Genomic DNA, 26,398 nt, shown 5'->3' with positions numbered 1-26,398 from the left:
TGTTAAAGCATGATATGGAGGATAAAACCCAAAACTGGTTTGAGATGCAAAATAATCGGTAGAAGCAGAAGACGAAGATGATGATGATGATTTCTTGGTCTTTGTAAATTTGGTCTTTCCTTGTTCCCATTCTTCCCTCTCTTCCGATGTCATTAAATATGGTTTCCCATTTGTTTTATAATTTCGGAGGTAGGGAGAAATGTCGAAATAAAGGTCAATGGGTGTAATCTCGTAATGTATAGGGACCGATAAATGATGTTGAATCCATTGGTTAATGAGACCCAAACTGTCGCAACACTCTATTTGCGGTGTGAATCTCAACAATCGCAAACTGTAGCAAAGGCGCAATGGCACACCACAACTCCGACCCTTCAAAAAATCCCGGTGGTAGTAACCAGTAGATCTCATCGTCATAATACAGTATCCAAGAAAACTATAAACATTAATAATAAAAGTTAGTATAAATAAAGTCAATAAAATTTAATTGAATTTTAGTAATTTAAAAAATTAATATTTACCACATGTGGAACGACGATATCAATTCTCATTCGTATATATTTTTTAGTTGCACCCGACAACTTAGTCTCATTGATTTTATGTACTCCATCTAAATAATATAAAAATTAAAAAAATTCCTAAAAATAAATGTAAAATTTACTAAAAATAATTTTAACAAAAATTACCTTGCAGCGAGAATAAACTCAATTGGAGTTGTTGTAATTGGCGTAAAAAAAGAGAACTGGTACCACGCCCATTATTGTGGCATGACTAGACAACCCGCTACATCCGTTTTTTGACCTCATTTGACGATTACAGCCTTGCAAAGTTCCCGGTATAAAAAAGTCAAAATCACTAAGTCCCAACCAATGTTACGACACTGAAAAAATCCTCTAATATCGGAAGATAATGAATGTGCGCCAAATTATCATATTTATCCAGTAACAAATATTCCTCCAATCAATTGGAGCAGATATGCTCAGGTTGCAAAAACAACTCTTCCTCGGTAGAGTCGTTTGTCACATTAAATTCATACTCCAACTAAGTGATATGTAACTGGTACCCCTCTAAAACCACTGATAGTGGCATTTTTCCCAAAATATGGTGAACAATTCCAAATCAGCCGAAACAGTTGTGCCTTACTACCGTCGCACCATTAACTGGAACACAGAGTTAGTAAGCTACATCTTCTAACGTACTTATCACTTCACCACTCGTAAAATGGAAATTATGTGTCTCGGCCTCCAATGTTCAGTCAAAATCGTAATCAATGCCAGGTTCAGCTTAAAACCAAGTAGAAATGTCACTGGATATAGCCCGAATTATTGTAAATCTAACACCCTAATCTGAATCGACCCGAAGTCTATATGTTTACAATGTCATACGGAACCACCTAAGTGGCTAACCATTTCTTTCGAAATCATTTGACAAATTAAGCATTAGATCATAACTTAAAACCAAAATATAATACATTTACAAAATAAATATTTAGAATATGGGGAGCTCCCAACAATAGTCTTCGAAATACATAAGTACAAAAACAGAGTACTCAAATATTAAATATCTAGGGTCTAAGATAGTACATGCACACTAAATACTCGAGACGTACTATGATAGGCGGTAAAGTGTAGAAATACTAAAACCTGACGATGAGCTCCTATGATGGAACCAACTAAAAACTCGGGACGTGTCTGGGTCACTTAACATCAACATAGCATCCAACTAGCATTTTAAGTGCCCAAGCACTAGATTGGTTATATTCGGATAATCCTCAATTTACCACACAATATTCGTACAAGTAACTAGGGTGTTATTGTCATTTCTCGAGCATCATACAAAGTCATAAGTCTTATGGGATCCTACCTCATTAAGATATTATGCTATCACACAAATAATTAAGGTATTCCACTTGTGAATTTATTAAAAGGTTTCACGTACTATACCCCTTGGTTTCGCCCCTCTAGCCTTAGCTAGGCTTATGGGCTAAACAATCATGATGGTTCATGTACTCTTCCTTGGGTATCAATACTCCCCTCATGTGGTATTGATACTTCCCCGAGTATCGATACCAAAAATATATTTGATGTTTTAAAAATTATCTCAGTATCGATAATCTCTTGAGAGTATCGATACTCACCCACTTGGGGTATCGATACTCCCTTGAGTATCGGTACCAAAATTACTTTCGATGTTTTGAAAAATACATCGGTATTGATACTCTACCCTTGGTATCGATACTCCTATGGGTATCGAAACTCCTATGAGTATCAATACCAATATTAACTTCGATATTTTAGATCAAGGCCTCGAGTATCGATACTAAGCCTCGAGTATCGATACCACTTGAGCACTATCAATCTTCCTTGATAGGGTATCGATAATCTCCTCATAAACCCTTTGAATTTTTCCCTTACATGACCGATAGTATTGGTACTGTTCTTAAAGTATCGATACCCTCTGCCCAGAAAACTCTTTTTCACTCATTTAAAATCCTCCAATTCATTCCTAAAGTGTCCCCAAGGCCCCCAAATAGTGATTAAAGTTTATTTAATACTTAAGGAACATGAAAGTTCATTACTTTACACATGAATAATAACAAATCCCGTTTTCATGTATTTAAACCCCCCAAGTGCACACAAATGGTTTCATACACTCATACAAGCATCATAATTATACATGTTGATCTACAAGTAGTAAGGGAAGGTTAGGAGTGTGTTACCTTACACCTAGAGGCTAATGGACAACTCAAGGCTCATCCAAGCACCTATTTCTCTTTGCCCTTCACTTGAGAGCTTTCTCCCACTTCTCTCACTAACCAAAAGCAAATGAATGGATTACTAGTTTACTTGAGGGCTTAGAAAGATTAAAAATGTGACTCTAGACTCTTAGAGAGAGATTTGAACACCCAAGAGATCTAGAATCCCAAAACCCTTTTAAAAACCCCACATTGACTACCATAACCAAACTATGAGAAATTGGGTTTGAATTGAAGTTTTAGATGTGGGGTTTACCTTTTTTACCTCAAGGAATTCGAGCTAGGGAATAAGAAAGTTTTCACCTTTAGCTTTCTTACTCAACCAAAATAAAGGGATGAAAGGGAAGAAGAAGAAGAAGACAAGGAAGTTGATGAAGAAAGAAAGAGGCCTACACATTTACATCATCCATTTTAATGAGAAATCAAGTTTCAAATGGCTTAAGGGTAAATTGTTCTTTTAGTCCTTTTTTCCCTAACCTCATTTTAAAAATACCCTTTTTAACCATAATGGGCTTAATCAAGCCCAATTCACTACATGAATGTGTTTAGGCTTTTCACATGCTAAATGCTCAACTCATCTACTAGTTGGGCGGCATGTTATCAATGCTCAACTCAGAGGTGACGTGAGAGAGGTATAGGTCCTGATTGAATGCAAAATAACAAAAGGGATATGGCTTGGCAGTTCTTCAAAAGAGTTAAGTCCAGTTGAGGTTTCTCGGTGGAACACTCATGCTATTCGGGGACACGCAAAGAAGAAGACCAAACCACCAACCGATACAAAGAATATACCTAAAGAGAGAAACTTCAACAAGATTTGCAGGCCACGACATGGCTGATGGTTCTATTAGGTACCTTCTGAATATACCAGCCCATCCGAACCCCAGCACCCAACAATCAAAACTACTCTAAATCCAAATCAACCCAAACCACTGAAATCAAAAAACACAAAACAAAACTTATCTGAGTAGTTAAGATGACAATCAAGGAGACAAAGAAAGTAATGTGCTTCTTGTAAAAAAACCTTCACAACCGTCACAACATGGATGGCATAAACGCTGCCAGCACCCGAGTTTGCAAATATTGTAATCAACACATGTTCTTTCACATTGAATGGCCCTGGATTCAAGCTGAATTCCCATCCACTTCCTTTGAAGAAAACGCGGTCTGTGATCTTGGCCATAGTATCAAATTGCAGTTGCGGATGCGGTTGCAGTATCGCGGTTGCGGATGCGGATGCTGCGAACGTTGTAACGTGTTGCGGCTATTGCGGGCGTGATCTCTTCCTCAAAAATCACAATACGTCTAAAATATATTTACATTTACAATTATCTTTTAATATACTAATATTAATATACTCTTTTAATATTTTATTTTGAAAAAAAATTTAATTTCATAAATAAAAATTTGTTAAAAAAAATATAAACCATAGAAGTGATATCATACTGGATAATGGGTAATAACAATTATAATGTTAATGAATAACATATAAACAATATCACTAAAATCATATCAAATTTGTTTATATTATAACGTAAAAATGTTCATTTTATATAACGTAGAAAGAAAAAAATACATAACTACAAATTTAAAAATTCTATATCTTACCGTCCACCACTAGAATAAATAATTTAATTAATTCAAATTTAAGTAACTAATTTTAAATATAATTATTACGATATTATTAATGATATATATTTATAATCTCGTTTTAATAATTAAATTAGAACAATTCATCTATGTAATTTTATATTTCAGATAATTTAAAGTTTATTGCGGTGTTGTGGCACAATTTATAACGTGTTGAGGTGTTACGTAACGGTTTTTTACCGCAACAATCGTGATGCGGTTCTCTTATCGCGTTGCACTAATATTGTGTCGCGATAACCTTAAAAAAAATCACAGTGTGGGTGTTACGCTGTGTTCCGGGCCGCAATTTAGTACTATGATCTTGGCAGCCATCAATTGGTCCAGTGGAACCACGGCTCTGTGCCGAGATGGCCGTGATTGCCAAGGATTCAGTGCGATACCAGAAGAACTGACCTAACACCCACATTCGAAACGTCAGGACTGGTAGACAAGGCTCATCTGTGGTTGGCACGGTTAAGGCCACTTGTCTCACCGGTGAATTCTCCTATTCTTCTTCTTCTTCTTCTTTGATTTCTTCTTTAGATTTTGAAGAAGACCATGGATTGTTAACATCTTTATCCTTGGATACTGCATAGAAACAGTCACACAGAAGGAAAGTGCTTCAAATCAAAATCAAATACAAGTTTTATTTCGTTTTACACATTGAAAAAAAGAAGGAAAAAAAGACAAGACTCACTTAAAGGAGCTTTTATCTCATCCCTGGATTCTTCCATGGCTTCGTTCTGGTCCTTGTCGACTTCAGCAAAGGCCAGAAAACAGATGGATTCTAACTTAATAATTATAGCATTTTTTAGCAGAAATAACAGCTTTTAACAGCAAACAAACCCGGTATATCTGTTTGTCTAAAAAGAGTATCTGATTGCGAGATTCAATCAGAAACAAGAATCTTGTCTTGTCCTGACAAACAGTGTACTTACTGGTGGATCCAAGTTGGAACTAATGAACACTTTTTTTGGGGGTAAATCTACCGATCGAAATATCATTATCTGAGCCAGCGTTTGTGGACCAAAGCATGAAAAGCTTTTCTTTCATTGTCTAGCTGGACCCCTTCTTTTGTTATTTTGCTTCCAATTAGAACCCACATAACATGTCCACATGATATTTTTTATTTGCAAGCAACCACATTTGTTATGATGAAAATGTACTAAAAAAAGAACAAAGGGTTTGGATTAAATTGAGAAAAAGAAAATGTACTCAAACGATGACGAGTCATTAAAAAGAGAAAAGAACACCAATAGAGGGCACTATTAAAGATTCAGATTGTGAAGCTGCAACAAGATTGAATCTGATAAACATAGAAGACCCTAAAGTTCATTGCAACGAGAAAGAACTTTGACGTTTAGAAGAGGAAGATAAGTAAATACTTTCCTAAGAAACAAACCACATTCAAGATATTCAGGACAAATATGCATTAACTTGCATTAAAGACCTAAACCAACCACTATAATAGAAAACAAGGATAAATTACGCGTTTAATACCTAAATTATCAAGTTTGGTCCATTTTAGTACCTAAACTTTCAAATTATTTTAAATTATACCTAACTTTTATTTTCTATTTCACTTTAGTACGTACGTTGTTAAAAACTTAACTACACTACATTTTTATGAGTAAATTACGTCATCTATCACTCAATTATCTTCTCACTCCTATTTTGGTACTAAAGTTTAAAAATTTTCAATTTAACTACTCAACTTTCAAATTGCTCATACTTTAATCACTCTATTTTATTTATTAATAATTTTTATGAAAAATTTTATTAATATTTTATTATAATATAATTAAAAATAAAAAAATTAAATTTGAAAGTTAGTAATTGAATTAGGAGTAACTTGAAAGTTAAATAATTAGATTAAAAAATTTAAACTTTAGTGACCAAAATAGGAGTGAGATGATAGTTTAGTGATGAATGACGCAATTTATCCAAAAAAAGGTGCCACATGCAAATCAACCGTTAAGTTTTTAACGATAATGTACTAAAACGAAATAAAAGCTAAACGTTAGGTATGGTTTTGGGAAAAAAATGAAAATTTAGGTACTAAAATAGGCCAAAACTAATAGTTTAGTTACTAAACACATAATTTACCTTAGAAAATGAGCTTAGAGGTAGAAAATGTATAGATCGATACTCTATTGCGACGAAGATCCAAAATAGATGTTCACTAGGGGTGTGTATTTTCGGATATCAGATATTATTCGATTTGAAATTTCCATATCTAATATGAAAAAAAACAAATATCTAATTTTTCAAATATCAAATTTCCAGATCAAAGCATAAAACTTAATTTAACAAAAATTTCAAATATATACATATATATATTCAAGCACAATAAAAATAAACATCTTTTTTATTAGGCTAGAGACTTAGTACTAATTTATTGGTTACAGTGTGTCAAACTCTAAAGGTCCAATCTTTATCTAATTTTTAGATAATCCAAAATTAAAATTTAATCAATCTATACTCAATTTGATTATCCATTTTTTCTCTCAGACATTTGAAAATGAAAAACTAATCATATATCTAAATTTTTGGATCAAATCAACGGAACAAAGGGTGTTCATCATGAGAGAAAATACTTCATTTTAAGTTTTAAAATGAAGATGCAAAATTAGAAGATAGAAAAGATATGATTGTACATGAGATGACAAGAACTGCAAAGTGTTCAGATTTATTCATTTAAATATTTTTTAAAATTATTTTTAATTTTACATTTTGATTTCATTTTGATCGTTTGTCGTTAAAAAATTAACAAAATTATTGACGCGATAATTTTTTAATGATGATGTGATATACCTTATAATGACATATCAATATCCTCGTTAATTTTTTAATGATGTCAGATTAAAACAGAACTAAAACATAATATTATGTGTGATCTTAGAAGAAAATAATATTGGACGACGACAAAAATATAATCACAAATAATTGGGTGATTAGATATAATTTTCCCTAAAAAAATAATAATGATAAAAATTGGAAAGAAAAAAATGGTAGTTTGGTAATTTGCAACAGAGTCCCATAACCCACGTCAATCAGATGAACAATGGATAGAAGTAGATGGCAACAAGTGGGGTTAATCAGGTTTTGGTCGAAAAATATGTATTATTTATTTTAAGGGTAAAGTATAGTAATGGTCACTGAACATTTCTAAAGCTTGCATTTAGGTCCCCCAACATTTAAAACTTGCAATACAGTCCCCCAATATTTATTCCGTTTGTAATATGGTCCCCCAACTTAAACCTCAGTTAGAAAATTAGGATAAATTATATAAACGATCATTGAACTTTTAAGTCACTTGAATTTAGGTCCCCCAACTTTTAAAACTTGCAAAACAGTCATCAATTTCATTCTAAACCCCAATTTCCAAAGTAATTCAATTTTATTCTAAACCCTAAATTCTAAAATACTTCAATTAAATTCTAAAATACTTCAATTTAAGGTAATATAGGCTTGAAGAACGAGTTCAAGGCACAGACACAACGAATAAAAATATTTATATAAATGTATATTTATATTTAGATGTATAAATAAAAAAATATATTCATATTAATTTATGAATCATTTATATTTTTTGATATTTTATTTAATAAGAAATTAAAATTATTATATTAGAAATACTCAATTAAGATTATATATAATCATGAATTATAAATATGAAAATATATTATTAAATTAGTTTAAAAATATATAAATCTTAATTTATTCTTTTAAAATATTGTATCAACTAATATTTAAAAAATATATTAATCTATCAAACAATTTATCAATATAATATTTTTTTATTGTAAAAATATATTTTTCCCATCATTTATTGCTTTCAAATTTTTTGCGAAGTTCAAATCTCATTATTTCCATTTTACATTATTTCTTTTTTTTTCCTGGCATGATCATATATTAGTATATGTATTATTGTATATCTCTTAACACAAACGATGGTGACATGTGTCACCAATAACACATATCATGATCATGTGTTAACACATGTCAGATCCTGATTAAATGATTAATTTATTTATTTAATTTAGGACCAAATTGATAGCATATATAAATAATTAGGTGGGTAACATGTGTCACCAATGACACGTGTCATGATCATGTGCTAACACATGTCAGATCCTAATTAAATGATTAATTTTTAAATTTTATTTAATTTAGGACCAAATTGATTATATAATAATAAAGACTGAATTATAATAATACCAATTCCTTTTAACTGCCACATCATCATTTTTATCAATTGGTAACGACTAGTGGCTTAGTTGAAACAGTTAAATAATTATGTGGTATGATTGATAAATTTAAAAGATCGATGACAAAAGTAAAAAGGGCTAGATAGTTAAGTTGTCAACCGAGTAGTTTACACTTTTATTTATACGTCAAAATAACATTTTATAAATTTAAAATTCGAATTATTTTCAACCTCTTCTATATCCTAACTACTTTTTTTAATTAAAAAATTTCTTCAACAGATAAGAATTATACTATTATATTTATATAAAAATGCGTATCACATGAAATAAGATGAATTAAATAATAATTTGACATAATTGAATTTAATTTAAGTATTTTGGAATTTAGGGTTTAGAATAAAATTGAATTACTTGGAAATTGGGGTTTAGAATGAAATTGATGACTGTTTTGCAAGTTTTAAAAGTTGGGAGACCTAAATTCAAGTGACTGAAAAGTTCAATGACCATTTATATAATTTATCCTAATTTTCTAACTGTGGTTTAAGTTGGGGGACCATATTGCAAACGGAATAAATGTTAGGGGACTGTATTGCAAGTTTTAAATGTTGGGGGACCTAAATGCAAGCTTCAGAAATGTTCAGTGACCATTACTATACTTTACCCTTATTTTAATGTGATCTAACTTAAAAATTATATATCTTTTACTCTATTTGATTCCATCTAAAAAATACAAATATTTCATCTTATTTTAATTCGAACCAAAAATTTAAAATTTAAATTTGATATAAAATTAAGATTTAATTAAAAATAATAATAAATTTTTTAAGAAAATTATATTATTATCTCTGATCAGATTGAGTTGGATCCAAAATTTTTTACTCTCCACTCATATCCGAACCGACTTGATATCGCTCCTTTAAAAATTCAACTCTTTTTTAAAAAAAATCCAACTCTATTGGATCATATCGAAAGCCTCAAACGAATTTTCATTTTGTACGTCTGCTAATCGGAAAAAGTGAAAAACCTACCAAACTCCCAATTTAGCCAACTCCCACGCACAGCTTCACAGTTGAGAATCCAAAAATTGATTTGAGAACTGTAGTCGAATTATCAACACGTACAAGCATGGAGCTCTGTCCAGGTTCGGACCCAACACTCGATGAAAACGTAATAAAAAAACATTTTTCATTGATCCCTTTTCGTGTTCTTTCTATCATCCTCTCTTTTGATCGTTGCATCGCCATCATTAATTCTCTAACGATAATGGGTCTTTCTTCAGCTTTCTTCCGGTAACTGGGTTTCTTTTGCTCTTGTTATTGTTAGTGTAGATCTTTTCGTAGGATTCTCTTTCTTCATCTAATTTTCAATTGCAGGGTTTAATATGTTTTACTTATTTTCTTGAATCTAAGCTTTTCTTTACTTATCGCAATTGATTACTGGGTTTTTAGCTTTTAGCTTGTTTCTGGAACCTTGCTGTCTTTAATAGTCTCATTACACTATCGAAATAACACCCGTCATATAGGGATAGTACAGCCGAAACCGTTATTGACAATTGTGATGCATGTAATAACGGCGTTTTTCCTGATATATCATTTTTTTCATTTAATTTTTTCTGTCAGACACCCTTCAGACTATTTTTTTTGATCTAACAGCATTTGCAGTAAGGCGTGCCCCCTGCAGTGCATTTTACGTTGATATGGCGCCACGTGGGGTAAGACGCGCCCCCTGAAGCCCGCATTATGCTGACTAGGATACACGTGTGTAAAGCGCGGTGCAGGAACCGCGTCTTACCTGTAAATCTGACATGCGTCAGAAAGGAGTGCCCCTGCGACGTGCCTTAGGTTTAATTACGTACCTGCCCCGACCGTTCACACACCCATTCTCAATCACTTTCATCACACCAAATCCTCTCAACTTCTCTCAACCTCTCTCAAATATCTGTTTAAGGTATATTTTATTATATTTAATTTCTTTAAGTATTTACATTATTTAATATTGTATTTAATTAATTTTTTTCCAGATATAAAATGGAAGGCGGTCTGCTTCACTTGGATGGAAATCATATATCTTGACATTTTGCTGATACGGTAACATTTTAACGTTTTAATTTAATTTAAATTATTAGTAATAATTTATTTATTTATTTAATGCATGATTATTAGTTTAAAAATTAATTTTTGTAATTATTTATATTTTAGGAGAGATGTCGTATATTAGATCTTTTTATTAGGAACCTTAAGTTAGTGATACTTGACCATGTTATGCCGTATTTAGTAGAGGATGGATTCGGTCACATAGGTAGATATGAGGGTCATTGTAAGATAGAACCAGACCTTATTTCTGCCTTAGTGGAGCGATAGAGGCCGGAGACCCACACATTCCATCTTCCGTGCGGAGAGTGCACGATTACACTTGAGGATGTTTCTATGCACCTGGGCTTTCCGGTGGATGGAGGTGTGATATCAGAGATATATTCCGGTTCTTGGACTACTTTGTGTCGGGTTAGTCTAGGACGTGTCCCGGAAAATTTTAACGATGGTCGGATAAAAATTGGTTAGATGCCAATTTTCGGGAGTTGAGCGCAGACGCCTCTGATGATGAAGTTAAAATGTATGCACAGGCATGCATACTGCAGCTGATAGGAGGGTTGCTGATGCCAGACAAATCTCGCAACCAAGTTCATTGTATGTGGTTGCAACATCTTGGCGACTTTCATCTGGTTGGATCACTCGGTTAAGACTCGGCAGTTTTGGCTTTCCTGTATGTAGAACTCGATCATGATGGTATGCATACGAGGTTTCGAAGTCCACAATTGTCCCAAGATTCAACGACCGCACCAGCCTAAACCAACCTGAAAGTTCGTTGTAAGATGCATCCCATTTGCTATGAAGTTTGACAATGACATTTTGTTTTGCCAACCAAGCTCTTTTATAGGAGACAGTGTACACATACTGCGATTGTATAGTTTAAATCAATACTGCAATAGCTATATGAGAGCTTTCTTTTACCATGGGCATGATGACTTGGCATATCTCTTCAGAGTCCAAGTTGAGATGATCTTGGTTGACCCCTCTAGCACAACATGTGTGAGGACCGTTGTATACTATTAGTTCTCATCTGTTGTTTTTCCTCTTCCTCTTCGATACGCGAACTATCCAATTGCATCCGTTTTCACGTCGGGCACAGTAGCATACATATTTTTCTGTCGTGGAACGGTTGACTCTGGACTGAACATAATTACGGTTATTTTAATTTTTGATAGCCATCATCGCTTCTTCTTTGCTTGAAAACTCCATGCCTAAAGATAACTCACCATTATTTATTGATGAGTAATATCCATAGTCATCGAGATGAGGCATATCCGCAAATTCTGGTCCGTACATTGCACCATAATCAGCTTCATACATATGTGCAGGAGAGTCAGTTTGTGCCACATTTCCTGGAACTTTATCTACATCATCATCATCGAGTTCCCACCTCGGTACATATCATAAAGAGTTGCGATGAATGTATCCCCATTATGGACTTAAAATCATTACACATTACTGTCGTCGGGCTGTCAACTTGATCAACTTGTTCAACCAGCCCATAGTGAGAGCTTAATGACTGACTCCGAGCAGCACGCACTTGAAAATTTGCTACATCTCAATATCGGCGTCTGAATAATTACTTTGATATTCAACCATCACTTCAACATCATCATTGTTCGAAAGTTCGAACGTTGTATAAGTTAATAGCAACAATGATGTTGGAAATCTATACTGCAACGACGACATTCTTCTACTACTTCCAACATGAAACCTTCCTCGAATCTTCGTTATCACTCCTCAAGAGTTATATTTCTCTTGAATATTTTAACACGCTCATTTGATACGAAAACAACGCCGGTTTCATCTTCTCGAATTTCACCATCATAATAAACAATAGCTGAAAGTCGTGTCATTCTTTGAGTTTAAAAGTGCGACATATTATATCTGCAAAAAAAACAACTGAAACATACCTGATTAAATAAATAATATATGAATGAAAATATAACACAATAAAATTTTTACACATAAACGTAAATAATTTAAATAATATAATTTTATTTTATTACTTGCACCGCAAAACTATTTCGACGTATGCTCCCGCTTTCTAATTTTACAAACACAAAAATTAATTGAAAATACTTAGTATATATTTTTCAAATAATCATAATAAACAATAAGTATAATAAAAAAATTATAACAAATTACCTTATAACGAAAAATCGCACGAACTTCTGAATCAAATATGAGAAGATTTCCAGCATTATTGACTCGTTGACAAATTGTTGTATTAATTTATAAGTTGAGAGGAGAGATGTGAAGAGATGTGAGGAGTTTACCGGGGGGAGAAGGATATTTATAGCCGAAAAAAGTTGCTAAGGCGCGGCCCCTGGCCCGTGCTATATATTGAATTAAAGGTAAGGCGGTCCCTGCCTCGTGCTATTGCCCTACTGGCGTAAGGCGCGCCACAGGGCCGCGCTTTACACATGTGTATCCAGTCAGCATAAGGCTCGCTTCAGGGGCGCCTTACTCCACGTGGCGCCAGACTGCAAAGGGTGTTAGATCAAAAAAAATAATCTGAAGGGTACCTGACAGAGAAAATTAAATGGAAAAGGTGATATCGGGGAAAATGCCTATAATAACCGCAACCGCAACAACATTCGTTATATAGCTTCCTTGGCACTACATTTAAGGGTTCGGTAGTACCTTCTCTATTATATTTTATCTTGGATCATTGTTTAGTATCTTGAATGCTTACTTTCCTTTTCAAGTTGACTGTTTTGGTTGTGGGTGCAGTTGTTTTGTCATACAAAGGTTGATTTGCAGCGTAGATTGTATACTTTATTGGCGTGCACAAGGTGAGCTTTTGAATAACTCTGGTTCGCTTCTTTTCTACTGATTTTGTAAAAAGATAACTCTTTTTGTGCAGAAGTGGCGACGAGTAGAGTGTTGATAAATAGTTGCAAATGGCGGAAATGGTCGGACCAAGATTTGTACAGTTGCTTCAATTGCAGAAACCTAATTGCCCTTCACGATGATGTTATATCCAAGTCCTTTCAGGTAATGAACACCACACTATTTTTGTTGCATTTTTGCCTCCTCTGTTGTACTCATTGCTGCTCATTACATTTATAGATTAGAAGATAATGATAGGTTGATGGGAATAAATGATCTCATCGGTACTTGACAGTCCATCTTTTCTGATTTTGGTGGAGAATAGTAGTCGGTGAGAAGATGGCCGTTGGTCAGTATTTTTCTAAGAGGGAGGGAGCTAGCGTACAGGAGAAGGCAAATGGTGTAGATGATGTCTGAAAGAGAAAAAGGATGTTGTCTTTAGTCTTTCCTTGGGATATAGTGATTGGTGTTAGAACTATGATAGCGATAGCTGTCAAGTTTGTCTGGCGAATTATGTGGAGTTGTCTAATGCTTAATTATAGGACTGCCGCCACCTAAAGAGTATGGGATTTTGGATCGATGGTGGAAAAAGGTATTGTTTTCAAAGGACGTTGGAAAATTTTAAATTTCAGAAGAAAACATTTGCCCTTAAAATGTTTGGATTAGATGTATTTTCTTTGATTTTGGTTATGTTCAACGACCTTGTAAAGCAAAGCAGTTCTGTTGAAAGCATTCCATTACAATATTAGACATATGTTGCACAGGTTGATTTAGAACGTGAATTTCAGGGGAGAAATGGTCGGGCCTTTTTGTTCTCCCATGCAATGAAATAATGTAGGTCCTAAAGAGGATAGACAACTGATGACCGGTTCTTCACACGGTGGCCGACATCTACTGCTGCGATTGCAGTGAGGTGTTGGGGTGGACATACGAGCGAGCTTATGAGGAACTCAGAAGTACAAGAGAACTGGTAGTATGATCTATGTTCGTCTTTTTGGATGAATCTCCTGATCATATTCCGTATATGGATGCCTTTCTATGTTTTTCTTCTTCCCATTTGAAACATATTTGCATGCATTGTTCTGCCCTGTGCATTCTTGTTTATTCCTTGACGGTATGTTATTAATTTTGTTAATAAAATTGTGAATGATTCGAAACAGAATCCTGCTGAATTGCTTTGTTATTCACATTAGCAATTACCTCTGGCTGAAGTCTTGACATGCAAAATACACATTAGTCTCTGGTTTCGCCATAATTTACAATTTAGAAATCTCATTACTGCATGGTTTAGCAAAAACAACGATAAATCCATTTGATTAGCTTTACTATACCCCTTCTAAATTCTTCACAAGATTAACCCCGCTCTGCAATATTAGTGCCTCTAGAGAACCTCTTCATAATTAAAACCTTAGGAGAATATGACATCCCCGAATGCAGGCCTCTACATCTCTTGGAAATTGTGATCCTTTGATACGACTCTTGAAAGACGTCATGACATCTCTCAGAATCAAAATCAATTGATGGTTGGTAACATCAATCGAATCTGTTAACCTATGAGTGGTCATAATAACTCTATGCTTGATATCAACGCTAAGGGTCATTATAAAACCTCTCAATCAAAACTAAGAGAATGGATGATACTGAACATCTCCAAAATCCATCCTTCTCCCTCACATCTTTATCGCTAAAATCATTGGCCAACAAATTTTTTTTCACCGACTGCAACTCTTCTGTCTAGGCAGTTAAAACTGGAATGAAGAACCTCCTCTATCTTCAGTTTTGGCTCTTCAATTTCCACAACAACAGCAGCAGGTCCTTTAGATGTGAATGCTCAAGGTACTACTGGGACCCTTAAATGTGTGCTTCGATTATTGAAGTCTCTCAGCGATGCCGACAGTAGGCGACAACAAAGGTTGCTGGTAGCTGTTTAATAGGGAAACTCCGCCATCTATGTTGCCACTCGGCTGAGTTGCAGAATCAATCACATTGCTCTCCTGTTGCTGCAGAAGCGGGAGAAGAGACCAGATTATATTTGTCCTTTTGACTTGCTTCTCCGCCTGTCATATTCATTTTAGGATCAGTTCCTTGAAATCATATTTTAGATTTCACAGTACACGGCCTTCATATCTTAACTTTGGCATTTACCTCAACGATGAATCGTGCCCATATCTTATCTTCTTGGAGCTCCATCACTCCCTTCAAGATATTCAATGGAAACCCCCTAATGACTTCAGCTATCTCAAGAAAGAACCCTTTATCTTCACAGAGCATCTGTATCAAATAAATGATAAAAGGCTCAGCAAAAGCATCAACATCATTCAGTTAACCACCTTTGAGAGACATTATTTGGCTTTTACAACAAAAAGGAAAAGCTAAGTGCCTTTTCGTACCTCTATAAGAATTTGGGGGGTGGATTTAGGTCCTCAACTACAATAGGGATACTCTGAGTCCCAACTTCAAATGCCCATGTGGCACCCCCACTCACTGTATTGTGATGCTTTCCATTCTCCAGGCCAATAAGCTGAAGTTCAAGTAAGTTGTTAATACATTAGTGAACTGCAATCACCAAACAATGAGCCCCAGTATCATATTTCATTGAATTAAACAAAATTGTTACCTTTGGTTCATCAGCTTGTTTAATCTTGTCTGCATATTTCGTCACACCTTGCAAGAAAAGCATGTATTTGATGGTCCGCTCCAATAAATGATCAATGCTCAACTGCTGCATTATGAAAATAATGTAAGCTGGTTTTTCAATGAAACAGATGTCTCATTTTAACAAGAGAAAGCACAATTTATCCCAGTGTATACTCGATTAAAGCAAAGACTCGCCATTAGTACCTTTCCACTATGAGGGATAATCCCTCTGAGTTCTTTGATACGATCTTGGATCAGCTGACGGTCTTTCAGTCTTGGTTGTGTACTTTCACCCGGTTTAGCTCTTTTTCTGGTGGGCTTCTTGATGTGGCAGAAACAGCATTTATACTATAGCTATCATCAATCCATAAGCCTACATGTGATTTTCGGTGAATCTCTTCGTTGAAAATACTATTATCACTCTTTTCCAAGGTATGTGAATGTTGCACCAGATTCATGCTCCCATCAGAGCAAGAAAGTCCTTCAGGCTGCCTTGATGAAAATTAGATGAACAACTTTCAATTTCCTTCTTTTAATAGTGGAAAATTGGTCTTCAACACTAGATTTGGTAACATAAGAAGAATTACTAACACAACCTAGAAGCTTTTCAAGGCCAAGTTCAGATAATAACCCTTTTTGCTTGCCAGTCATGGAATGAACATGCAATTCTGAAGTCGATGATGAAATTACAGAAGTAACAGCCTTGTTATCATCATGCAGCAAAGGCATAATGATATCTTCTGAGGGCTCCCAGCTTTTCGAAATCCAAAACCCATTCCAATGCCACTGAACGGATCTTTTCCATTATCATGAACAATTGAAGATTCTCTATATCAGATATGAATGCATCAGTGAAGGAGCTTTGTGATGAATTAGCTGCCTTTTGGACGGAATGTCGATAACTGCATCACCACCTATATGATGGCACAGACATACCCCTACCGAACATGAAGGATCACTAGTCATTGTAGATCCAGCTCCATGAATGTGTTGCTGGGGTAAAGGAGAAAACCATTGAGAGAGATCATCCATTGTAAGGAGCTGGAAATGTCTGTTGTAAAGTCAGCTTGGTTAACCTCCTCTGTGCTTCTCTGCAGGCTAATTATACTATCCAGAAGTCTACCGTTTGCAGCAAAAGAATGTTGAATCTGTTTTGTTTTGCCAAAGCTGTCTAGAGTATGTAATCCGCATCAACCGATTCTCCTGTGCAATAAATGATGTAAATGTGAATCACCCTGTAAATTTTGTTCTGTATTTCCACCAAGCTCAAAGTCATTTTCCTTTTTAGGTAGTACAATGGAAGGATCCCACACACCCTTTGCAGATGTCTGTGATGTCTCATATGAAGTCAAAATTGAACCTCACTGTTCCAGCGACTAGTGCAAGGGGTATTGGCAGCCAAGCAGTTAATACCAGAGCTCATATCAAAGTTCATATTCTGATCTTGAATCTCATGCACGAAGCAGGAGGAATTGTTTAGATTTTGTACGGAACATGACCATCCTGTTGGCTCTGTAGAGCAGCCATCTGACGTGAGGGAAGCAAATAATCCATCAAAATTGCAAGTTTCAGTTCCCAAAGGCGCAACTCATGACAACTTCCCATGTCATAAAACAATTTCTCCATTTCAGCCAAAATTTCGAGGCTCTCGAAAATCTGCAAGAGCAGCAAAAGAACAATTTAGCATTCTTCAGCAACTCCGCTTACACATTAATTTATCGATTAGTTATGCTTTTCTTAAGAAGAGATCTAAATGTTGGAAACTAATCATGTAAACTAATTCAAATAATTAAATACTTTAAAGATTAAACAGGAACCACTGGTTTAAGATCACAATTCAACATATGGCTCCAGCCACTACTAAATCGGATGCTGTACTTCAGTTAAACACAATTTTCATATGGATGAAAATATATCAATCATTTGACATGTACTAACCTTCTGTGTGGATCCAAACTGAACGACTCCGCGCTTCCTACAGAGATTACTGCAATTGTCTGCAGATCATGTTTGATTGTAAATAAATGCAGATTGTACACATATTCTTAGATAAAACAGATTAAATTGAAAGGTACCTTGATCCCTAATGAAAATTGGTTGTAACTCGGATTCATCCTGTAAAAAGACAATATAATGTCTTTGAGTAGCATATTTCCCAGATTCAAACGACAAGATAATCAATCATTCATATTAAGTGAAACAATATTATGAATATGTTATTAATATGGAAAATGTACCTGAAATATTTTCATTTCCAGTGGAGTCTGAGAAAATCAATTGATGTTTTCCCGTTAAAGCGGCTTGGCCAATTATTCTAGAGTTGAGAAAACAACAAGATTGGCTACGTTAGAGATCTTGTGATAACTCCAAATTTACTCTAGTTTAGAAATTAAATGAACCACAGAAAACAATTTGCCATAATTTTTACTGTATTTTCACTACAGTTATTGGATTTACAACAGGAAAACACAAATACTGGAGAGAAAATGATTACCCTTCACCAAGGATGTGGAATTTTAGAAGCATATTGTCAAGTAATGGACCCATTTGCTGTTCATGGTAGGCATCCATTGTTAACCTGTTAAAATTCCAAGGGTATAAAATATATAATTAGAAGGTAAAAGGAGAGAAAATTTTAATAGGAAATCACCTATTTTGAACCTATTCCACTTAAAAAAAAATCAAAAGCAAAGAAACTTGTTTTGTGAAATGAAACATTCATGCATGCTTCAGCAACTAGAACGTGGCGATAAAAGAAAGAATAAAACAAAGATCAAGCGAATATTGCAAGAAAAAACAAACCAAAAAAAGAAAAAAGCTTTACATGGAATTTCTGTGATCAAAGCGCCAAAAAACACCATAAGACCACCCATTACTGCAACAATATTCTTTAGTGTTTGCTTTAACGTTGAACCCACCCCTTCTCACTCATTTTCATTAAAAAGACTAAACTTCACAATCCAAAACTCGTTTCCTTGAACCCCATTAAATGACTGCAGTCCTCTTGAGAAAAGAAACCTAAGCTTAAACTCAAGTTAAACTAAGCTCTCTTCTTCTTTTTCTAAACCAAAATTAACACCCCGAAAACTTCCGAGAAACAAGAGCAAAAGGGTACAAAAGAATAAGCTTTTTGTTGGTGTTTTTCTCTGCTCTAACCTCTGAGACTAATACAAAGAGAAATGAAAGTCGGTGAGAGATATTAAGATAAAGAGCTCAATATATAATATATAATAATAGCGAGCAAAGGAAAAAGAGAGATGGGAGATGATGGATTTAGTTTTGTCGCACTGTGATCTCTCTCTCTTTATATTTCCTATAATGTGAAAGAAAATGGATTTCCCTTTTACAGGTTATTTATTTCGGACAAGAATGAAATCTGATGGGAATAAACGTCCTTGGCCATTTACTTTGCATATACTTTCTAGGTTCTAGCCATTTGTTTGTGAATTTTCATTTGTCCCATCAGGAAAAAAATAGTAAATTGGAAATTTTATTTGAATAATTGAGTTTCAAAAAGAAACATATAATTTTGACGATTTCTACTGAATACCGTAACAAACATCTTCGTTCTAAAAATTATTCTACTCCACTTTATATAAGCAATTTGTTTCTCACTACTATTCAAACAATTTTTTACTCTATTAGGGTCGGTTTTTTCTCTAAAAATTAGTTTTGGAAGGAGGTGGGGTGAGCAAAGTTCGTTGTCTCAGTGATGGGATCACGTTTGGTGCTTGGTGCTTGGTGCTTGGTGCTAGCTACAATGTTAAATGGAGAAGGCTATTGGTCGGTTGGATCGAAGGCAACGCTGATGATGTAAGGAGGAGTAGTGACCATGCAACGGTAGGCGGTACTGGGAGGAATTCTTCGTTCTAGCGTCGGGAATGAATTTTTGAATTTTCCAGAAGCTTCGGTAGTCACTCAATTTTAGGTGCGAAACTTTGAGCTATTCATAATGTTCTGCGGGGGTTTAGATTTAAGAAAGCTGCGGTTGAAACATATAGCATGAAGATAGTTTGTATCATCAATGATGAATCGATTTGCTAGTGTGGCACAATGATATAATGTATATGATTAGAAGAGGTGATGATGTAATATATCTTTGTGAAACGTGATTGTCGTCGTGGTTGATTGTCTGATCAGAATTTTTAGACAATTGTCGCCATCAAATTATGTTGTGAATCTAGTACTATTTGAAGCTGTTAATAACGCATAAGTCGTCATTTTATTATTTTTTAATTAGTTAAGAATGATTAAAAAGTAGTGTTTATTTTAATTTTTTTAAATTATTGACAATATACTTATAGATATAATTATTTAAATTTAAAATTTCAAAGAGTAATATTTCTTAACCATTATACTTATTTGATGACTTCTTTATTGGTCATATCGATAGGAATGATAATATATATATTGATATCATAATTTACTTTTTTTTTAATTATAATTTATTATTTTCCAGACCATTGCGATTAAGATTTATTTATTTAAATAATGAAGAAAAGGTACAATTTTCAATAGAATTCCTTCTCAATCATGAGTTCAACTTTGTCCTATATTATTCATAAATACCTTATGTATCTGTACCCACGTCATCGAATACGACATTGTTTAAGTAGCGCAACTGACGAGTGCTCGGACCTAAGCGGTGGGAGGGAGCATAGAACCACCCAGGCACCGTAGGCGTGCGGTAGATATATAGCAACGTTGACTCAACACAACGGGTTTGCAGGCCTCGATGTGCTCATAGTTTTTGAAAACTAACTTTTAAAAATATTATAAAAATAAATAGAGTTTTAAAAATAAAATCTCTATTATAAATATATATTATAAATTAAAAATATAATATTATAAATTAAAAATATATTATAAATTAAAAATATAATATTTAAATTATATTTACATTTACATACGAATCATATCAATTTAAATTATAATAAATTCAAAAATTACATTATATATGAATTTACGGTTAAAACAGATTTTTACTTTTAGAAAATATTATCAAATGGACCTTAAGCCCCTTAAACAAATAAACATATCTTTATTATTTTTAAAAATATATAAAAATTAATTTAATATGTTAAGGATAGTATAATATATATATATATAATTTTTAATTAAAATTTTGATTTTATCTTAATTATTAAAAGATATCGTTATAAAGCTTAAATATTGTCTTTAGAAGGTTCAATTCAAGTTATTAAATTGAGAAATCCTTAGTGGTAAAGAGTTAATGTAGTGAATATAGACATTGGTTGAGAAATTTAAACTACTCTACAGTGATTGTGTCAAAAGTTTTTATTTTTTTATCGAGCTTCTACTAAATCTTCTAAAAGTCAATTCAACTCACTTGACAGTTTCAATCGGTCGAGCTAATAGCTTTTATTTTTTACAATTTTATGAATATTTAATAATTTCTTTAATTACTAACTTTTATTTAAAGATTAAGTAAATCCTCAAGCTTTCTATTAAAATCAATTATGCACTCAAGCTTGATGAGTGTTCAAATTTGCATTTATTTGTGAAATTATTCTTGTGTTGGTTTTATACAACTGATTTAGTTCTGTTTTGCTTATTTTCCAGAACTAGTACTAAAAAGGGTATTATGTATTTTTATTTCTCATGAATCAGACTACATGGGCACGACCTGAGGCATGAAACAACAAAATACAACGATTCAGTCAGTAATAGTTTCTAGAAGGTTTAGTTAACACTCTCTGAAAGTGAACGGGCAGAGTTATCTTAGTAAGAATTATCTTAGGAACTTAAGTTTGAATTTGAAAATACTTTGGGATTTATCTTTTGATTATCTTTAGGATATTTTTATTTTTGAATAATTGTTCTATCGTTAGGATATTTCAAGACTAAAATACCCTTTGAGTAAACTTGATGAATTTCTTTTGATTTTATAAAATTCTAGGGATTTGTTTATTTTTCTTTCAACTTTTATTTTTTACTTTAGGATTTCATTTTCTTTTCAAAAATGTCAAGTATGATTTCAATCATGCTTAGATAAATTTCCATTCAGCTTGAGGCTTAGCAATGACTCAATTCCGATTGTGAGAAATGAAAAGCACTAAATATATTTGGATAATATTCTCAATTTTCTAAAAACTTGGATAGGCAATCAATATTTCGTTTAAAAATCTTTACACTATCATTTCAAAAAATAAACGTTGAAACACCCTCAAACCGATTGTCACATTAGGGCCACCGAAGTGACCCATAGTAAAAATCCAAGAGAAATCAAAGTTTGTTTTTATTTAAAATACAAGTTTTCCTCCAATCGTACACCAAATGTAGTACTCCAGAACTGATATCCATAAGGACTTACCCTAGACCTCTAGGATTAGGAGTCCATTATGAATTATAATAGAAATAATTTACCAACTAGCTGAACCTCAGAGTCTCCAGACACCTACCCAAACAGTACCCCAATAAAAAAGATCAGATAATAGACATTAATATCAGAAATCAGGAGCTAATTGTACCTTGTGTCGGAAATTAAAAACCAGATATCAAAAATTATACTTTATATAAATCAGAGAAAACATTTTTAAATAGGGAACACACTAAAGGATCCAGATATTTTTCGAAGGCATTTGGAAATTACCAGGAATAGAAAGTACGAACTTATGCAAAATTGATCGGATTTCAGGATCAATGTCCCTATTAAAAAGGTTTAATTGCTAACAGATCTAAGCAAACATTCAGAGATTGTTGCTTTAGGACCATTTATGATTTTAGGTATATCATAAAGGTATTTAGGTATATCAGTTGGTAAAGCACAAGGCTCTTAACCTTGTGGTCGTGGGATCGAGTCCCTGGGGGCAATTTTAATTTGGAGGTCTCTCACGGAAGCTGCTCTCAACCTGGTGTTTGGGGCAGCCTACTATCCTACCTCCCCCTTACCCCATTATATATGTGAATAAGGGTTAGCTAATTTTTTTTATAAAGGTATTTAGGAACCTTTGCAACATAATAAATTAAGATTTAAGATAAAACTAGAGAGATTCCATTATTTAGGCCATCAGGGGTATTTCAGACACTTTGATTTCTAGTGGATTCTTAGAAACATAATCCAATAAGGGTGAAACAATGATTTACGGTATTCAAGATTCATGTCAATTTTTCAGGATATCGAGTCAACTCGAGCTGAACAAATCCCAGCACTGCGATACCTGTCGACCACTCGGATCGATACACTCAAGAATATTCACACTTCAATACTGACAACACTAGTCGAACTGATCATCTCAGAACCATCGTTGAACGAATCTTGAGGAACAGTATGTATTCCGACGATATTTTTTATTTATGTATTGCAGCTGTCTCCATGATGACCGGCGTACTTGGGTCGTCTCCATAACCTTAGGGGTCGTTAAAAATATTAATGCTTCACTGGTACTTTCAAAACTTGTCTACAAAACATTTCTTTAAAACATATCATTTGGGAATTTGGGTTATTTTATTATTCAAGGTTATTATAGTCGTCTCTTTCGATTTATCATATAATTCAACCATTTGAACCATTCAGATATAACTAATACCTTGGTTGGTTTAGTTTTCTGGTGTTTGAGTAGGAACATAACTCTAAGCATGCTTTTCCACTTCAGAGGCAAAAATTGATTATTAGGGATTATTTTAGTTATTACGGATCTTGAGGTTAATTGATTTGCTAATTAATCATTGAACATTGAAAAACAACTTAGATGTTTTCACCTAATTTACCTTCTTATTACCAGTAAGTCTCATTTTGGTTGTGCAAAGGTCTCTCAGGAATCTAGCATATATCGGTACTTTTTGGATCACCTCAAGAATGAGTATATTTATCTCCACTTTTCGAAAAACTTCAAGTATCTCATTCTCCTTAGTTTTTATCGCATTTAACCAACTTGGAGGGGAAAGAAGGTGGAACCACATAGAGAGATAGCGTATGAGGAGCTTGCGATTCATCATTGTTTTTCCTCTAGGACCTTATATCAACCTTTTCTTTTTCTCTCAGGGATATCGCGTCAACTTCCTTCTTCTGGGATCCTACAACTACATCTTCTAGGAATGGTGGTTTTATAATAGTACCACTCTGAAGGGTGATGGCATTAATGTTTTCTCATGGATTCGCCTCGGTTTGATATAATAGTTTTCTTTGTGATTCTAAGCGTCTCACGGCTTGACCCAATTGACTCATTTCTTGTCAAGCTCTTAAAAATGAGCTTCAGACCTAACTTGAATTTCTCTCAAGATATCGCCAAACGTTCAATAATTGATTCTAGTGACGACTTCTACGGTTGATACTGCTGATGGGGAAGTGGTATCGATTGATAAGCTTGATTTGGTCTCAGTTTTTGTCTATAGCTAAAGTTCAAGTGATCCCTCCATCTCAGATTATAGGTATTGGCGTGGGGATTTTAAGGTCTCTATGGAGGTCCCAAAAAATTACCCACTACATTAACCTGTGCATCAACATCTTCTTGTTGCATTGGACAACAGTCAATTGGATGGTTCGACATTATGCATATTCCACATAGTCTGGTTGTTTCGATTTTACCTGCAATGAGATATTGAATTATATCAACCAACTTATCAATTTTTATTTTCTAAGGAAATTGTACTATCTTGTGAACCCAACCAAAGTGTTCACTAGAAGAGCCAAATTGTTGAGATATAGCAACCATGGAAGAAATTATATTTATTGTCACATTTGGAGTCATGTTCACAAGAGTCCCTCCACTAGTTACGCCAATCATATTCATCTCCCACATGAGCATGCATTCATAAAGTATTGGAGTAGTGTTTGTTCTGAAAGTCTATGTTGTGGGTAGCTAGCACAGAGTTTCTTAAAATCACTCTCAGTAGTCGTATAACGACTCTCCATCCTTCTGCCGTACTCCTAGGATGCTTATTTTCAACTCGCTCGCCTTCGCCGCAGGAAAGAACCTATAAAAAAAGATGAGTCATGTTAGCCAAGAATTAACATAATTAAGAGATAAATAGAAAAGTCAATCCTTAGAAAAATCATATAAGGAAAAAGGGAAGACACAAAATTTAATTTAATCTTTGGATACTCTCTGTGGTTTCATTATCGAACAAACCATATTAAATTCGGTTAAATTTTTATGAGGATTTTCTCTCAGCAGCCCATGGAAAGTAGGTAGAAGACAAATCAAACTCATTTTAAGCTCGAATGATGTTTCTCCATTCGGGAATGCAATGCATAATGGCTTTTGAACGACTAGTGTCACAACTAGTTCCCGAATTATTCGATTAACCATCAGAATCGGTTCTCTGGCACAAGATGTGTATCAACGTTGAAGGGTGCTTTGGGATTCGAATCTGATTATTTTGGCATTGTTTCTTCTATTGTCGTCAATGTTGTCTTTTTTCTCGAAGCATTTATGTGTGAATTCTTCATGCTCATGCTTCGATCTCTAGATCACAACCTACTAGTTCGCTCGCGTTTTGCCTGGTCATAAATCATAACAAACTTAATCAGTATCTTTGTCGAAGTCCCTGGCAACGACGCCAATTTGACAAGCACCGTATATTGTCAAATAAATAAGCCATTTTCTCATATAAGTAAGCTAAAAACGTAATATAAAGAAGAAAATGTCGATTCGTAAGAATTAAGGAGTTTTTGATGTTGAATGGTTTTGATTCTGATTTAAGTGAAAAAGCAAAAAAATGAGGGGATTTTAATTGAAATAGTAAAAAAAATGTAAAAAAAATAAAAGTAATTTTGAAAAATTGAATATAGAAAACTAACGAAAGGAAATTTTGAGAAGAAAATCAATTAAATAAATAGCTTCAAGTCTCGCTTTGCCTCAATTCAACGTATATTGTCAAATAAATAAGCCATTTTCTCATATAAGTAAGCTAAAAACGTAATATAAAGAAGAAAATGTCGATTCGTAAGAATTAAGGAGTTTTTGATGTTGAATGGTTTTGATTCTGATTTAAGTGAAAAAGCAAATAAATGAGGGGATTTTAATTGAAATAGTAAAAAAATGTAAAAAAATAAAAGTAATTGTGAAAAATTGAATATAGAAAACTAACGAAAGGAAATTTGAGAAGAAAATCAATTAAATAAATAGCTTCAGGTCTCGCTTTGCCTCAATTCCAATTGATCATCAAAGAGGATTTTATTTTGGATACATGCTGGTTACAGTCTACAAGGCCCAACTCTTGTAATCTGGTCCAACAATCCAAAGCCAATATTTCTCTCCGGTAAACCAACAATCCAAAGCCAATAT

General features: G+C 33.9%; 2 pseudogenes; one reads left to right on the top strand and one right to left on the bottom strand.

Annotated features, from left to right (window-relative positions):
- Positions 1-13,582: 13,582 nt before the first annotated feature.
- Positions 13,583-14,663, top strand: LOC120172113 (annotated as a pseudogene).
- Positions 14,664-15,193: 530 nt separating this feature from the next.
- LOC120172132 lies at positions 15,194-24,901 on the bottom strand (annotated as a pseudogene).
- Positions 24,902-26,398: the final 1,497 nt, after the last annotated feature.

This window comes from Hibiscus syriacus, unplaced genomic scaffold, assembly GCF_006381635.1.
Source record: "Hibiscus syriacus cultivar Baekdansim isolate YM2019G1 unplaced genomic scaffold, ASM638163v2 tig00111842_pilon, whole genome shotgun sequence".
Taxonomy (NCBI): Eukaryota; Viridiplantae; Streptophyta; class Magnoliopsida; order Malvales; family Malvaceae; genus Hibiscus; species Hibiscus syriacus.
Note: the sequence above shows the minus strand (reverse complement) of the source record. Positions and strands in the feature narration are given on the sequence as shown.